Below are 18,140 nucleotides of genomic sequence, written 5' to 3' on the forward strand. Positions count from 1 at the left end.
TGACCTGAGGCGTCGGAGGTTTGAACTCATGACCTCACGATCACAAGTCCAATCCCTACACTACAAAGTCATCTCTTACGGGACTATTATTATTATTATTGGTGATGGTGATGGTGTAATTCCGAAGGAGGCCGGGACCCTTTGTTGTTTGTTTGGTTTTCTGAATGCCCCTTTTGGTTATTTATTTATTCATTACATTATTATTATTATTATTATTATTATTATTATTATGTAACGCTCCGAAACGCAGACATAGGCCAGTATTATAACAATAACGTGTATTGACACACCATCCTATAATACTAAGGTTTCACAAAACTTCACCTATTTTTTTGCAATAATAACATTTATTTCAAAAGATAGAAATATGTTACCATTACCCATAGTATTTTTCAAACATATGAAAAGAGTGAAACAAATATATTATAAAATAGTGCTAAAAATGAGTGTGCCAAAAGACCATTTCCCCAATAATATGTCATTCATCGACCCGAAGGTCCAACTAAGGAGTCTACGAGAGAAAAATGTAATATTATCGGCAACACTAGCTGAGTATGAAAATAAATACATAAACAGAAAGTCCAACCAACCATAACCTAAAAGTCAAGACAGTACTCGTGACCATTCATCTCATCATAACACATACCAATTTACCAATATAACATAATCAATGCCATATCAATAGTTCACTCCCGACTTAAGGATAATCAATGTCATATCGATAGCCCATTCTCGGATAAACAATATTAAATGTCATATTGATAGCCCACTCCCGGCTAAACAATAATCAATCACATTGATAGCTCACTCTCGGCTAATGACAATAAATGTCATATCGATAGCACATTCCCGGCTAAACAATAGTAAATATCACATCGATAGCCCACTCTCAGCTAAACGATTATCAATGTCATATCGATAACCCACTCCCGGCTAAACGATAATAAATGCCATATCGGTAGACCACTCCCGACTAAATGATAATTAATATCACATCTATAGCCCACTCCCAGCTAAACGATAATAAATGTCATATCGATAGCTCACTCCCGGCTAAGCGATAGTAAATATCACATCGATAGCCCACTCCCGGCTAAACGATAATCAATGTCACATCGATAGCCCACTCCCGGATAAACGATAGTAAATATCACATTGATAGCCCACTCCCGGCTAAACGATAATCAATGTCACATCGATAGCCCACTCCCGGCTAAACGATAAAAAATGTCAATCGATATGCCGACTCCCGGCTAAACGATAATTAATATCACATTGATAGTCCACTCTCGGCTAAACGATAATAAATGTCATATCGATAGCCCACTCTCGGCTAAACGATAGTAAATATCACATTGATAGTCTACTCTCGTCTAAATGAGAATCGATGTCACATCGATAGCCCATTCATGGCTAAACGAGCATCAATATCACATCGATAGCCCACTTCTGGCTAAATGATAATAAATACCATATTGATAGCCCACTCCTGGCTAAACGATAATCAATATCAAATTGATAGCCTACTGTCGATTAAGCGATAATCAATATCACATAGATAGCCCACTCTCGGCTAAACGATAATCAATATCACCATAATCACACAAATCACAAAATACATGAGCACATCATATCACGTATCTCACTTTATCAAACATATAGTCACACCATAAGACACGCAATCACAATACACATTTAAGCACACAATCGAACATATAATCAATTACTTATTCAATTTAGGCATAGTCTGATGGCTATTCGGTTTACGATATTTACGTCCATATCTTATTTGCGAATAGAAAACACCAAACAGCTATCCGGACAATTTCCTCTTAAGGATACGAACAACAGAAAGGTGCATTATTACATTGACGTTTTCACTTCTGTTTAGATTGATACGAAATTCTCGAAATATAATGTTAGGGCTACGAATAAGCTATTAACTAAATAAATTCATCGATTAAATAGTTAAGTAGTCAATTATGAATTTTTGAAGAATTTTTAATTTAATACACCAATATTCAAATTCATATTAAAAATTATAATTAAACTCTACTAAGCAAGACCATTATATGGAAATTGAAATTGGACCGCTGACAACTTTTTTTTTTTTTTTTTCTTTCTTTCTTCTTCTTCGTTGTGGTATCTTTCCTTCCGGCCAAGGTTTGGTATTTGTTTGCTTGACTTTTCTTTGTTTATTTCATTAACTATATGTAGATATATATATCTTATATAATTATAATAATAGTTATTATCATTATTCACCGTTCGAAGAGTAATTAGCCAAGTCTCTCGATAAATAAATAAATTGTCTACTCCTTAGCCCGATCAATTGGATCGGCTTAACCCTTTAATTCTAACCCAATCCGTTTGGCCAAACCCAAGCCGAATATTCTTAGCCATTTAGTTAAATAAAAAGTGAGATTGGGAGTTAAGAGTGATAGTTTTCAGTTTTTGAGTGAAACCAACCGAGAGTGAGAGTAGAGAGGGTGAGAACCGAAGAGAGAAGAAGCAGTTTTTCCATGGAGATTTTCCGAGTGGTTCGGTGAGATTTTCTGGCGTGAGTAAACCTTTTTCGATGGCCGATTTCGGTGGACGTCGAGGCTTAGAGTGAAGAGTTGACCTCCAACCTTGCAGGGTGGTTACCTCCTGCCATTCTCGCACCATAGACTTAGCTGATAACCACCATTCCTTAGTCTCCGGTGAAAGTTCTGTAGAAATCGGAGTCTCCGGAGTCGAAGCTGTTTAGGTTTGATTGGAGGAGTCTGCCAGAAAAGAAGAGAGCCATCATCGATCTGCTCTTTGCCGGACAAACTGGAGTTGCTGCCCGTCACTGTTGTTCGCCGGTGATGTCGTCGTCTTCCTGAATTGTTGTGGTCGTCGAAATGGAGAAACAGAGACACAAGCGAACAGAGAAGTAGAACACGAAACAGGGAGTTTTCATCTTCAATTTAATTGCCTATGTTAGGTCCTGTTTGTTCGTGTTTTGATTATTCCTTTTCTAAATTGCTTTCTTCAATTCACTTCGTGTTTGTTTGTGTTTGATTTCCATTATAGCCTTAATATTAATTCTTAATTCTTTTATGGTGTGTTTGTTTGGGGTTTGAATTTTATATTACTATTCACCCCTTCTTTTTTTTTTTCTCAAAAAAATATCAAATTAAACATCTATTTTTTTATTTTTTATATTATACTAAAAATAAATTTTATATCGCATCATATAATTATTCAAATTCAAATTTTTTACTATTCAAATCCCAAACAAACACATATTTAGTTTCATTTCAGTATTAGTTTAATTTTAATTTTATTCGAATTTCGCTTTCGTTGTTAATTCATTGTGTGCATACGAGGTTTGCTAGATAAATTCAAATATTCGAGAATAAATTCACAACAATGTCATCTTTATTATTATTTACTATTATTAGTGTATTATTAAATTACTATTATATATATTATATTTATTTTTATTCATATTTATCTTTTTAACTGTCTTTTCTATCATAATCTATATACAGAATAAGAATATAATTTATTCAAAAATATTAATTTTTTAATTAAATCAATTTTATATTCAAAATATTTATTTGATATAATAATATTATTTTGTATATATTTCAAAATTGAAGCATTACATTCACTCCTCGTTAAATGGATTCAGTCCCGAAATCAACCAAAACCACGGCCTCTAAAATGGCCTCAGCACCACAATCCTATAATCCAGTCTCTCAACCAACAAACCACTACCGATTATGCCTTAAACTCCCGGGATTCTCAAATCAACCTCAAAACCTTCTAAGCCTATCAACTCTTAAAAGAGCCCAAAATTAAAGATACCAACAAGTCAATAAATCCATATATCACAATAAGGTTTAGATAGCTATCATTTTGATATCAAATCACCAAGTAAGCATATAATATATGCAACAAAATCACGGGCTCGAATTAAACACATATGAGGTTTATCACATATATAGAGTAATTAAAATCACACAAACGTACTGAAAAACTGAGGGTACCTCTCACGTATCAACGACTTCTCTTCCCACGTGGCTTCCTCGATCCCATGTCGATGCCACAACACTTTCACCAATGCACATTCCTATTCCTCAAGGCTTTCACCCTTCTGTCCAAGATCTTAATAGGTTTCTCATTGTAGCTCAAGTCATCCTATATTTATTCCGAGTTAAACTTAAGCGAGTTTTCTCAATAATAAACAAATATGTGCACAATCACGCGAAAAAAATACTAAACTGAATAAGAGTCTCGAATAATAATGTGCGAAAATAAATTACATTGTAGAAATAAGTCTCATACTTGCTATGTGATCCCTGAAATTCCTTAGTGGCATGCCTTTAGTCAAAGGATCGGCAACCATCAACTTTGTACTAACGTGTTCAATGACCACTTTATTTTTCTTGACATGTTCTCTTAAGGCTAAATACTTGATGTCTATGTGCTTACTTCAACTCCCACTCTTACTTTTTTTAGCCATGAAAACTGTAGCAAAGTTGTCGCAGTATAACTTGATCAGTCTAAAAATAGAGTCAACGACTCTAGGCCCGGATATGAAACTCTTCAACCATACACGCGAGCTAGCCTCGATACATGAAACATATAGCTCCACCAACCAACACGAACACATAACCCGATTTGGATTTCCGAATGTCAATGCAGCCAGCGTAGTCCGAATTGGAGTAGTCAATCACTTCCAAGACATCAATTTGTCTATACATGAGCATGAAATCCTTCGTACCTTGAAGGTACCTCATCACTTTCTTTGCAGTTTTCCAGTGGTCAACACTCAGATTACTCTGATATCTCCCTAGTACTCCAACAACATATGCTATGTCAGGCCTGGTGCAACCTAAGCATACATAAGAATTCCGACTGCTGAAGCATAAGAGATATTTCTCATGTGTTCCCTTTCAAAGTCATTTTTCGGACACTGACTCAAATCGAGTATGTCACCCTTTACAATAGGAGCTACACTCGGTGAACAATCTTTCATATTAAATCTTTCTATAACTTTTTTTTATATAGGCTTCTTAAGACAAACCCAAAATGTCTCGATTTCTAACTCTATGGATCTTAATGCCAATAACATAAGATGCCTCTCCCATATATTTCATATCAAAGTTCTTTGAGAGAAATTGTTTCACCTTATATAACATCCCTTTATTATTAGTCGCAAGCAAAATATCATCCACGTACAATATAAGGAAGCAAATACGACTCCCACTAACCTTCTGGTATATACAGTGATCCATGACGTTTTCTTCAAAGCCGAATGAAAAGATAACATCATGAAATTTCAAATAGCATTGGCAGGATGCTTGCTTCAATCCATATATGGATTTATTAAGCTTACAAACTAAATTTTCTCTACCGCTAGAAGTAAATACTTCAGGTTGTTTCATATAAACCTTTTCCTCTAGATCACCATTTAGGAATGTCATTTTCACGTCCAATTGATGTAACTCAAAATCAAACTGAACTACTAATGCCATGATCACACGGAGTGAATCTTTCTTAGATACCGGAGAAAATGTCTCGGTATAATCGATTCCTTCCCTTTTAGTGAATCCTTTGGCGAAAAGCCTTGCTTTATGTCTTTCGATGTTGCCATCAGAGTCTCTTTTGGTTTTGAAAATCCATTTGCATCCGATTGGTTTTAAGCCATTAGGCAACTCGACAAGGTCCCAGACTTTGTTTGATGCCATAGAATCCATCCCATCTTTCATAGCATCATGCCATAAATTAAACTCTTTAGAACTCATGGCTTGTGAAAACGTTTCAGGATCATTTGCGGCTTCTATATTGCAATCTGATTCTTGAAGATACACCATAAAGTCACTATAAATAACTGGTTTTTTGACTCGTGTAGATCTTGTCAATGTTGTCTCATCATTATCATGAAGAACTTGCTGACCAACTGATTCATCATCAGGTTGTTCAATATTTTCTTGATGTTCTTCATTAACAACTCAATTTACATGATCATTTTCAGCAACTTGTGGAACTTCATTAGTTAATCGTCTAACACGCATTGGAACTTGAGGAGTGTGGAAGACAATCAATCTATCACTCGGTTAAGTAGGTTGATCTTTATAGTGATCTCTTTCAGAATGAGTATCTTGAAAATGATCACTCCCAATAATCAAGTCATTCTCGAGAAATTTAGCATTTCTCAATTCCACAATTCTAGTGCTATGAGATTGACAACAAAATCTATATCCTTTAGACTTTTCGGCATCCAATTTAAAACTGCATCCGAACACTTCATCAACCTCAAATAATATCTTTCAGAAATTCAAATATTTTGCAGAGATTAATTTCCTAAAAAAAAATTGAAAATTTCTCAAAAACCAAAATGAAATTTTTCTCAAACCCAGGATCAGATCTTGATCAAGAAAATATGGCAAGAAGAAAATTCAAATTAAGGCAGAGGCAAAATTGCTCTGATACCAAATGTTAGAAATAATTAAATTTCCACAAAAAGATTTAAACATGAAATTCATACCACAAGTAATCATGCTTAAATCAGATAAATTAACGGAAGCAAATGCGATAATTAAACAAACCTCCAACCATTGTTAAAATCAAATCTGTGCTTCAGGTCTTCTTCTCTGAGAAACTAGTAGGTTGAAACCCTAGGAAGACATTAGAAAGGTGTTGTCAGACCCTTGCTCTCAAGTAGCGATGGTGTATTCTGATTTTTTAGAGTAGATCTAGTAACCCTATGTGAGAATATTTATAATTAAAAGAAAAACCGTCCATCACGATTTTTTGCCACTTCTCACGTAAATTCTCAACGTGACGGACTTAATGAGAGAAAAAGGTGGGTCACAATTTAGGATTAGTTTAATTATATAAGATAATCCGAAATAATCAAATTGATATATCTGGATTAAATATCAAAATTAAATATGATTAATTAATTAATTAATTAAACTAAACATTATAGTGTAATAATCTTTTTCTTATTATTATTATTATTATTAAGTAAAGTTTTAGAAGACAAAAAAATACTCCCTCCGTCCCGCGAAATTAGTCGAGTTTTTTTTTTTTACGCGGAGTTTAAGAAAATTTGGTTTATATAGTTAATTAGTGTGGTTAGTTAATGTAATATATGTAATAAAATGTTATATTAACTATTTTTATTTGATGAAATATTGAAATAAAAGTTGATGTATTTTTTTGTTTTTTTTAAATTTAATGTTTTATTTATTGAAATCGGTTTATTTTAAAAAAATATTATATTGATTATAAATTATGCAATTAGATAAAAGAAAAAAAAAGAGTTAATTGTAATAATTTAAATACAAAAATAACAGCTGTAATATTAAAAATTTTAGTATAAACAAAACATCAGATTTTTCGAATTTGATTGTTGGTAGGGATAATTCGATATTACATACCAAAATTTTATAACGCATATTTTATATATCGTACCAAAATTTTTAGTATGCTATTTTATCATAATGAGATATTGTACTAATAATTTGGTATACCGAATTTATAAATGAAAATATATTGAATTACAAAAACAACACATACCGTACTAAAAAATACAAAAAATGTCAAATTTCAGTATACCGAACCTTTTTTGTATGATATCGATTTTTTTTTAATATACCAAAAAATTTGGTGTGGTATACAATACGGTTCGGTATTATCTGAATATAGTATCGAGTCATTTATAATCGAATTACATGTATGGTATCATAATATAATATTTTATGCTGAAATATAAATATTAAAAATAATTTTATAATTTTAAGAATATATTAGAAAATTAATTATTTTAGTATCAATATACTAAATTATTGATATAGACTGATATATCAAATACTAAAATATCAAATTGTATTGATATTTTCGGTATATATTAGACCAATAATGCTAAAAGTATATACAATTGTCGTACTGAAAATATTCGGTGCGGTATCATACCATATAAAAATTTACGATATACAATAATTTTGACACTTTAGTATTTTTCATACGGTACCTGCATTATTTGAACAAATTGATATTTTTCACTCTTAATAATAGTGATAAATGAATTTTTTTAATGTAATATAAAAATCAAATTCTAAATCAAATCTCATTATTAACTAATTTTCAATCATAAAATATCAAATCAAATATTTTTGATATTATATACAAATTTTAGGCATCACATAAATACTTATTTATATTATATTGAATATTTATTAATTTTTATTATTCAAAATTCTTAACCCTATTTTTAAATTTACAATAAAACAAACAATAAAAGTTAAGGGTATTAGTAATTGAATAAAATATAGTTAAATTTATAATTGTAATTAGTATTTACTAATTATTACTATATTAGGAAATGCGACTAATTTCACGGGACGACCCAAAAAGGAAATGTGGGCTAATTTCACGGGACGGAGGGAGTAGGTTTATAAAATATGAGATGAGATCCTCAGCCCCTGGTGCAATTCAGCCCCTCCCGCCATATCAATTAAATGGTGAAGGGTTATTTATTTTAATTTAAAGTTTAAACATATAAATTTTTTTTATATATTTAATTATTCTTTATCTATTATTAATCTATAGTAGTTTGTTCCTTTCTACATCCGAACATATATGTGTATATATACATTTTATTATCTTTTTAAAAAATGTGATAGTGCATCTAGATCAAGAACGAGATTTTTTTGTTTTTAGAATTATGGGTTATGTTATTGGAACTTATGAGGAATTAAACCCTAAGTACAAGATATGTCGTGTTGAAATAATTTATGTAACACCCCCAGTTGGCTCATACTGGAAATGCTACCGCCACACTGCATCATGAGGTCGTCACCTCCTACTTCGGGCCCCACAACACAGTGTTAAGGCTAAAATTAATTATATAAGCATTTTATTATTCCCAAAAAAAATAGTTTATAAATATTTACAAAAACATACTCCCAAAACGGGAGGTTTTTCTAGTTAGAATTTACATATAATACATCAGATGCAGTTCACTCATTCAGCCCGTCTTTCTATCTCCCGAGACGTCCCCTGTCCCGGAGGTGCCATGCGTACCTGAATCAAATATTTTTCTTAAAAGCAGTCTAGAATTAAATCCATTTTAAGAACTAACATAAAATATGCCATGTCATGCTCGAAAATAGAGTTTAATTTCCGTCATTTGCAAAATAAATGCCATGCCATGCCCATACTGAAATAATGTAACAATAATGTCAAAATCGACAACTCATGCACATATACCCATATACATATGTCAAAGTGAGCAGCCGGAATAACCTCGGCTCCATAATAACAGCTCACTAGACTATCATCAATAAATAGCCGGAAAATCCTCGGCTCAAGGAAGGACCTGGTAAACCCATAATAATATAACGGTCACCCGGTCACTCCCATATACCCACCATACGACTCCCGCAATCAATACATGGATAGTCGAACGTTGTCGCCATTAACCACAAGACACCCCATAGTCTGTGATAGCGAAGATAGGACCCTCCTGTGTAGCCCTACCCCGTGTAACGTAGTAGAATCCGTGCAACCTGGAATCACCCGAAGGAAACCCGGAAACTCTACTCCTCCTCGCACGCCCTAACGGGATCGCGTTTGGAGTTTGGCATCTGATCCTAAACTACCGGTAGACCTCACTAGTAGCTACTCCAATGAGTGGAACAACACCGAACCCGAATGATTAGACCAAATACGTCTCAACTGCAATGGGTCTAATCCCTGAATGACCGTGCGACTAAGTCACCCAGTTGTCCGACTACTATCGTCCACTATCGCCAAAGTGTTACGGTACATCGGGGTCGAATATCCTAACCCCAGATGATGCCCTCGCCTAGCACTACCGCACACGGCGACTAAACGATAGATCCATAAAACATATCCGATAAATCGTGCAATGTGTGCAGCATGTCAATAAGTGAATTTAATGAAAAGGGCTGGTGAGACGGCCCACCTATCCTCCTTTTTATAAATTCACCAACACGATCAAATACGTATATCAAATATCGTAAAACGAAGTTTCACACATGCATATACACACACATATATACATATATAGATGCACTGACCAAATGATTCCACATAATATCATATCAATATCAGAATCAGAATCACATGCAACATAAATACCTAATTTCTTAAAATTAGATTTAATTCCCTACTGCTTACCTCCTACCGATACTTTCTGGATTTTATAACTTCATCCAAATCTCCTCCAACGTACACCTGTCCCATTATTTACTCAAATCAGATGAGCTTTATGCTTATTCTCAGGAGCTACCTGCTTATTCAAAAGCTAATTTCTATAATTAACTCGTCGGGCTCCAAACTTTTATATTTAGTAGAATATGATATTCTAGCTATAAAATCCTTCTACCTCATAATATTTATATTGCCCGATTATTAAATAAAAATACGCAAAGGTATGAACAAGCAGGCAGGTGCGATATACTGCCGTTTTTTTATTCGACTTGGATTGGTACGAAATTCTCAAAATATAATGTCGGCGCTACGAATAGGCTATTAGCTAAAGAAATTCATCGATTAAATAGCTAAATAGCCAATTTTGAATTTTTGAAGAATTTCTAATTTAATACTCCAATATCAAAATTCGTATTAAAATTTATAATCGGACTCTACGAATAGCAAGGAATACCATACCCAAGTCGGAATTGGAATCGGACGGCTAAATCTTTTTCTTTCTTTTTTTTTTCTTTCTTTCTCCTTCTTCTTCCTCCCTTCCTTCTCCTCATTTGGTTCGTTGCTGCTGCTGCGTTGGATTCTTTCTTTCTTTTCATATTATATATATATATATTATATTATTATTATTATTAAACGTAATATATTATTATTATTATTAAACATTATATATTATTATTATATTATTATTGTTATTAACGATGATGATAAGGTTCTTATCATCATCTACTATATTATTATTATATATATATATTATATTATATATTATATATTATATTTATATTTATATTTATTTTTAATTTTATCGATATTTATCCATTTAACAGTCTATTTAATTATAACTAATATACAAAATTGGAATATAATTTATCCCAAAATATTAGTTTCTTGATTCCATTACTATTGTCAAATATTTATTTGCTATAATAATATTATTTTATACATTCCGAAATCGGGGCATTACAATCCACTCCCCCTTAAAAAGATTTCGTCCCCGAAATCTAAACTCAAACACATAACAAGGCAACTTAATTAAACAATTGTGGGTATGCTTTGAACATTTCTTGTTCTACTTCCCACGTGGCCTCTTCCGCTCCATGTCTGGACCACATTACTTTCACCATACGAATATCTCGATTCCTCATGGTTCGGACCTTTGTGTCCATGATCCACAGAGGCTTTTCTTCATACGAAAGATCTTCATTCAGCTCTATCTCAACTTGTAACACCCCCGAGTCATACCCCGTCCAAGTACCTCAATTTCCATCCGCGCTAAATCTTGACACAGTTCATCAGCAACCGACATGAAGCCCAAGTTATGCCTTGGTTTTCGACTTAAGGCATCGGCTACAACATTTGCTTTGCCTTCATGATACACAATTTCAAGATCATAATCCTTCACCAATTCTAACCATCTTCTTTGTCTTAAATTCAATTCTTTTTGGGTGAAGATATATTTCAAACTTTGATGGTCAGTAAATATTCTGCAATGGGCTCCATAAAGATAGTGTCTCCAAATCTTCAAAGCAAACACCACTGCTGCCATTTCCAAGTCGTGTGTCGGATAATTCTCTTCGTGAGGTTTTAGTCGTCGTGATGCATAAGCAATAACTCTTTGATTCTGCATTAAGACACATCCCAATCCCTGCTTCGAAGCATCACTATACACTTCAAACTCCTCACCTTCCACTGGTAAAGCCAAAATTGGCGCTGAAGTTAATCGATGTTTCAATTCTAAAAAGGATGACTCACACTCGTGATCCCAGTTAATCTTTGCATCCTTTTTCAGCAAATTAGTTAATGGTTTTGCAATCTTCGAAAAATCAAGAACGAATCGCCGATAATATCTTGCCAAACCCAAAAAGCTTCTTACTTCTGATTGATTGGTAGGTCTTGGCCAATCCAAGATTGCCGCCACTTTAGAAGGATCTACTGAGATACCCTTTCCAGAAACAACATGCCCCAAGAAAGCAACCTCCTTCAACCAAAACTCGCATTTGGATAACTTGGCATATAACTTTCTTGCACGCAATATGTTTAATATTACATGCAAATGTTTTGTATGCGTCTTTTTATCTGGGGAATAGACCAAGATATCGTCAATAAATACCACCACAAACTGATCGAGGTATGGTTGAAAAATTCTATTCATCAACTCCATAAACGCAGCCAGGGCGTTAGTCAACCCAAAGGACATAACCGTGAATTCATAATGCCCGTATCTAGTCCGAAAAGCTGTCTTCGGAATGTCATGCTCTGCAATCCTTAGCTGATGATATCCAGATCTCAAGTCAATCTTTGAGAATATAGTTGCACCTCTCAGTTGATCAAATAGATCATCAATCCTCGGAAGAGGATATTTGTTCTTCACCGTGACTTTGTTCAGTCCACGGTAGTCAATACATAACCTCAAACTTCCATCCTTCTTTTTCACAAATAAAACTGGAGCTCCCCAAGGCGATGTACTAGGCCGAATGTAACCCTTATCTAGCAATTCCTGTAGTTGCAATTTAAGTTCAGCTAGTTCTAAAGGTGCCATCCGGTATGGAGCCCTTGATACTGGCTCAGCACCCGGCACAATATCAATAGCAAAATCCACCTCACGAGCTGGTGGCATACCCGGAATGTCATCAGGAAATACATCACGAAAATTTCGGACTACAGGAATATCTTGCAATCGCTGCTCCCCTTGCGTCAAATCTCTTACCTCACACAGATATACTGGAAACCCCTTACGAATAAATGATTGAAATGATAGGGATGAAATTACCTTCATAGAAGGTTGTCTGGCAGATCCTGCATAATCCACCTGTTCGCCCATCGCTCCAACCAGCGAAATTGATCTTTTTCGACAATCAAATTGAGCTTGATATGCCACTAACCAATCCATCCCCAATATTACATCGAACTCGGATAGCTTGATGCCCAACAAGTTAGTAACAAAATCAACCCCTTCAATACTAACCGGAATCTGCATATAAAGCTCTCGGCATTCCAACACTTCTCCTGATGGAAGTAAAACTTCCACTACCACTTCTACTGATGAATTCAGACCCAATCGTCTAACTAGACGCTTAGATATGAACGAGAACGTTGCACCCGAATCGAATAACACAAGAGCAGGAAAACCGCAAACCAGAAATCTACCCGTTAAAACCTCACCTGGATGATAATCAGCTTCTGCTTGGGTAAGAACATTTATTCGTCCACGCTGGTCAGGTCCTCTGCCTGGCTGCCTAGATGACGAACGTGACTGACTTCGTCCCCCTCGCCAAGATGATCCTAATCCTCTCCCTTGTGACTGCGAAGACGGCGGCTGCCATGGCCTAAACCTCGGTTCTGGAAACTCCCTTGCAGTTACCACACTTGGACATAACCTGGCAATGTGACCACTACCACCACATTTAAAACATGTCAATGGAACTTTATCACAACGAGTACCTGGGTGGCTTGTTCCACAACGCCGACAAACAGCCCCCGATTGCTGAGACCTCTCCTGACTCGGTTCATTAATCGAAATCCCCTTATACGATGGCCCAGACCTGAACATTTGCCACCATTTCTTTTTACCCTTGGGCTCATCCTCCACTTTAGCTTTTCCCTTATCTCGAACCTGATGTTGATAACCTATTTCCTTCTCACTCTCCTTTTGTCTGACTTCCTGCTTCTGATAAAATCGGGCAGCACGCTCGTAAGCCTCATACAATGAACTGATATCCAACACCGCTAAAGCTTCTTGAATTCTGTGTTGCAACCCGTCTACAAAATGGTCAATTCTGTCTCGCTCACAGGAAAAGTAGTCAGGAACATACATCTCCAACTCATTAAACTTCACAAAATAATCCTCAACTGACATCGAGCCCTGCTTTAAGTCCAGCAATTCTTGCTTCTTCGCTTTTCGAATATGCGACGGTATAAACCTAGCCTTTAACTTTGCTTTAAATTCATCCCAAGTCATATCCACTTGGTCTACACCTGCAGCTTCTTCACCTAACCACCACCGATTTGCTCGGCCTTCCAAGAAATAGGCTCCAATATTAACTCGTTGATCTGGCGGAACCTGAACAACACGAAATATCTTTTCCATCTTTTCAACCCAAAACTCAAGGACTCCTGGCTCCACTGAACCAGAATATGTTGGTGGGTTATGCCGCATCACAGCATCAATGAAACTCCTCTGTTGAGGCATCATCGCGGCCATAAACTGCCGAAAGAAATCCTGACTAGGTGCCTCTGTTGGTACATGCGCTGGCACAGGATACTGTGACTCATCAGACGAAGGATCAAACTCTGGGCCTTGAATAGCCCTACGTACACCACCACCTCGAGAATTCGACATACTGCCCCCAATTTTTCCTGATTCAATATCAATTCAGCACACAGCTAAACCAAGCATAACAATAAAAGATAGATCACATTAACATGAATGCACCCGCAAAACCCAAACCTCACCAAACCAATTCAATATCATTATTATTTTCAAAACCTTTTTAATTCAAAGAGCCAAAATCTATCAAACCTAGGCTCTGATACCAACTTGTAACACCCCCAGTTGGCTCATACTGGAAATGCTACCGCCACACTGCATCATGAGGTCGTCACCTCCTACTTCGGGCCCCACAACACAGTGTTAAGGCTAAAATTAATTATATAAGCATTTTATTATTCCCAAAAAAAATAGTTTATAAATATTTACAAAAACATACTCCCAAAACGGGAGGTTTTTCTAGTTAGAATTTACATATAATACATCAGATGCAGTTCACTCATTCAGCCCGTCTTTCTATCTCCCGAGACGTCCCCTGTCCCGGAGGTGCCATGCGTACCTGAATCAAATATTTTTCTTAAAAGCAGTCTAGAATTAAATCCATTTTAAGAACTAACATAAAATATGCCATGTCATGCTCGAAAATAGAGTTTAATTTCCGTCATTTGCAAAATAAATGCCATGCCATGCCCATACTGAAATAATGTAACAATAATGTCAAAATCGACAACTCATGCACATATACCCATATACATATGTCAAAGTGAGCAGCCGGAATAACCTCGGCTCCATAATAACAGCTCACTAGACTATCATCAATAAATAGCCGGAAAATCCTCGGCTCAAGGAAGGACCTGGTAAACCCATAATAATATAACGGTCACCCGGTCACTCCCATATACCCACCATACGACTCCCGCAATCAATACATGGATAGTCGAACGTTGTCGCCATTAACCACAAGACACCCCATAGTCTGTGATAGCGAAGATAGGACCCTCCTGTGTAGCCCTACCCCGTGTAACGTAGTAGAATCCGTGCAACCTGGAATCACCCGAAGGAAACCCGGAAACTCTACTCCTCCTCGCACGCCCTAACGGGATCGCGTTTGGAGTTTGGCATCTGATCCTAAACTACCGGTAGACCTCACTAGTAGCTACTCCAATGAGTGGAACAACACCGAACCCGAATGATTAGACCAAATACGTCTCAACTGCAATGGGTCTAATCCCTGAATGACCGTGCGACTAAGTCACCCAGTTGTCCGACTACTATCGTCCACTATCGCCAAAGTGTTACGGTACATCGGGGTCGAATATCCTAACCCCAGATGATGCCCTCGCCTAGCACTACCGCACACGGCGACTAAACGATAGATCCATAAAACATATCCGATAAATCGTGCAATGTGTGCAGCATGTCAATAAGTGAATTTAATGAAAAGGGCTGGTGAGACGGCCCACCTATCCTCCTTTTTATAAATTCACCAACACGATCAAATACGTATATCAAATATCGTAAAACGAAGTTTCACACATGCATATACACACACATATATACATATATAGATGCACTGACCAAATGATTCCACATAATATCATATCAATATCAGAATCAGAATCACATGCAACATAAATACCTAATTTCTTAAAATTAGATTTAATTCCCTACTGCTTACCTCCTACCGATACTTTCTGGATTTTATAACTTCATCCAAATCTCCTCCAACGTACACCTGTCCCATTATTTACTCAAATCAGATGAGCTTTATGCTTATTCTCAGGAGCTACCTGCTTATTCAAAAGCTAATTTCTATAATTAACTCGTCGGGCTCCAAACTTTTATATTTAGTAGAATATGATATTCTAGCTATAAAATCCTTCTACCTCATAATATTTATATTGCCCGATTATTAAATAAAAATACGCAAAGGTATGAACAAGCAGGCAGGTGCGATATACTGCCGTTTTTTTATTCGACTTGGATTGGTACGAAATTCTCAAAATATAATGTCGGCGCTACGAATAGGCTATTAGCTAAAGAAATTCATCGATTAAATAGCTAAATAGCCAATTTTGAATTTTTGAAGAATTTCTAATTTAATACTCCAATATCAAAATTCGTATTAAAATTTATAATCGGACTCTACGAATAGCAAGGAATACCATACCCAAGTCGGAATTGGAATCGGACGGCTAAATCTTTTTCTTTCTTTTTTTTTTTTTTTCTTTCTCCTTCTTCTTCCTCCCTTCCTTCTCCTCCTTTGGTTCGTTGCTGCTGCTGCGTTGGATTCTTTCTTTCTTTTCATATTATATATATATATATATTATATTATTATTATTATTAAACGTAATATATTATTATTATTATTAAACATTATATATTATTATTATATTATTATTGTTATTAACGATGATGATAAGGTTCTTATCATCATCTACTATATTATTATTATATATATATTATATTATATATTATATATTATATTTATATTTATATTTATTTTGAATTTTATCGATATTTATCCATTTAACAGTCTATTTAATTATAACTAATATACAAAATTGGAATATAATTTATCCCAAAATATTAGTTTCTTGATTCCATTACTATTGTCAAATATTTATTTGCTATAATAATATTATTTTATACATTCCGAAATCGGGGCATTACAATTTAGATAAAAATAAAGCTAATAAATCTAACCCAATTCCATTAGTGTTGTCGGATTCGAATCTACAAATTAATGGAGGGTTTGTGTTCTTCAAGTCTATAGTGCAACCCCTCATGAGAAAACCCCTAGGGTTTCAACCATTACTTCCACGATGAGATACGAAAAATAATGGATATTGCGCCTAGACCTAGGATCACAACCCTAATTTATATCCATTATTATTAATTTGTCTCATCATCCAATTAAATAGTTACCGAGTTTCTGCACATAGGAGGTCTGCACTTACTAAATACATTTAAACCCAATAAATTTAATAGATCACTTAACATAGGCTTAACCTCACTGATAGCCCAAATAGTTACATTTAACTCACAATTGGATTTTTAATCCAACAATCTTCCATTTAGGTAAATGTATACTAAATAATCTTATGAGCTCATGAAAACTTTGCTATCAAATCTTTTAATATATATTTCCAATCTTATCTGTAAATCAAATCAATGCGGATCAAAACGGCCATTACTGCATTTATCGAAATGGAACCAATTAGTGGTTACAACACTAATACAACCTAATATTCGATTAAGTGCGGATGCACAGCATGAAAAAAATTTCGTGTAATGCGATTTTAACATACCTACTTCCAATTGATCCATCTTAAATTTAATTCAAAATAACTGAATACTAAATTAAAACTAAATACTGAACAGTGCATACTTAATATTGCAATATAAAATAACGTAACTTTAATAGCATTTAAACACTACAAATCAGCTCCCACTAAACTGAAATATTGAAATATAGGTCTATTCTCAAACGAGTAACATGCTCACTATAAACTTAGGTGGCAATTGTTCGTAAAATTAAACCTTAAACCCTAAACCCTAAACTAAGCACCAACTGAAGGCAAATAAATGAATAATGCTTGATGGCAAGTCTTCCCATTGTTGGGATCATAAATCCGACTCCCTACCTTCCTAACCT

General features: G+C 35.0%; 1 long non-coding RNA gene across 1 annotated transcript; it reads right to left on the reverse strand.

Annotated features, from left to right (window-relative positions):
• Positions 1-9,020: 9,020 nt before the first annotated feature.
• Positions 9,021-10,910, reverse strand: LOC127260245 (uncharacterized). The gene is made up of 3 exons (XR_007840670.1): positions 10,678-10,910; positions 10,186-10,242; positions 9,021-9,066 (listed from the first exon to the last, which is right to left on the reverse strand). It is a non-coding gene; the product is annotated as an uncharacterized LOC127260245 (long non-coding RNA).
• Between the last annotated feature and the right edge of the window lie 7,230 nt (positions 10,911-18,140).

This window comes from Andrographis paniculata, unplaced genomic scaffold, assembly GCF_009805555.1.
Source record: "Andrographis paniculata isolate CXL003 unplaced genomic scaffold, ASM980555v1 Contig61END, whole genome shotgun sequence".
Taxonomy (NCBI): domain Eukaryota; kingdom Viridiplantae; phylum Streptophyta; class Magnoliopsida; order Lamiales; family Acanthaceae; genus Andrographis; species Andrographis paniculata.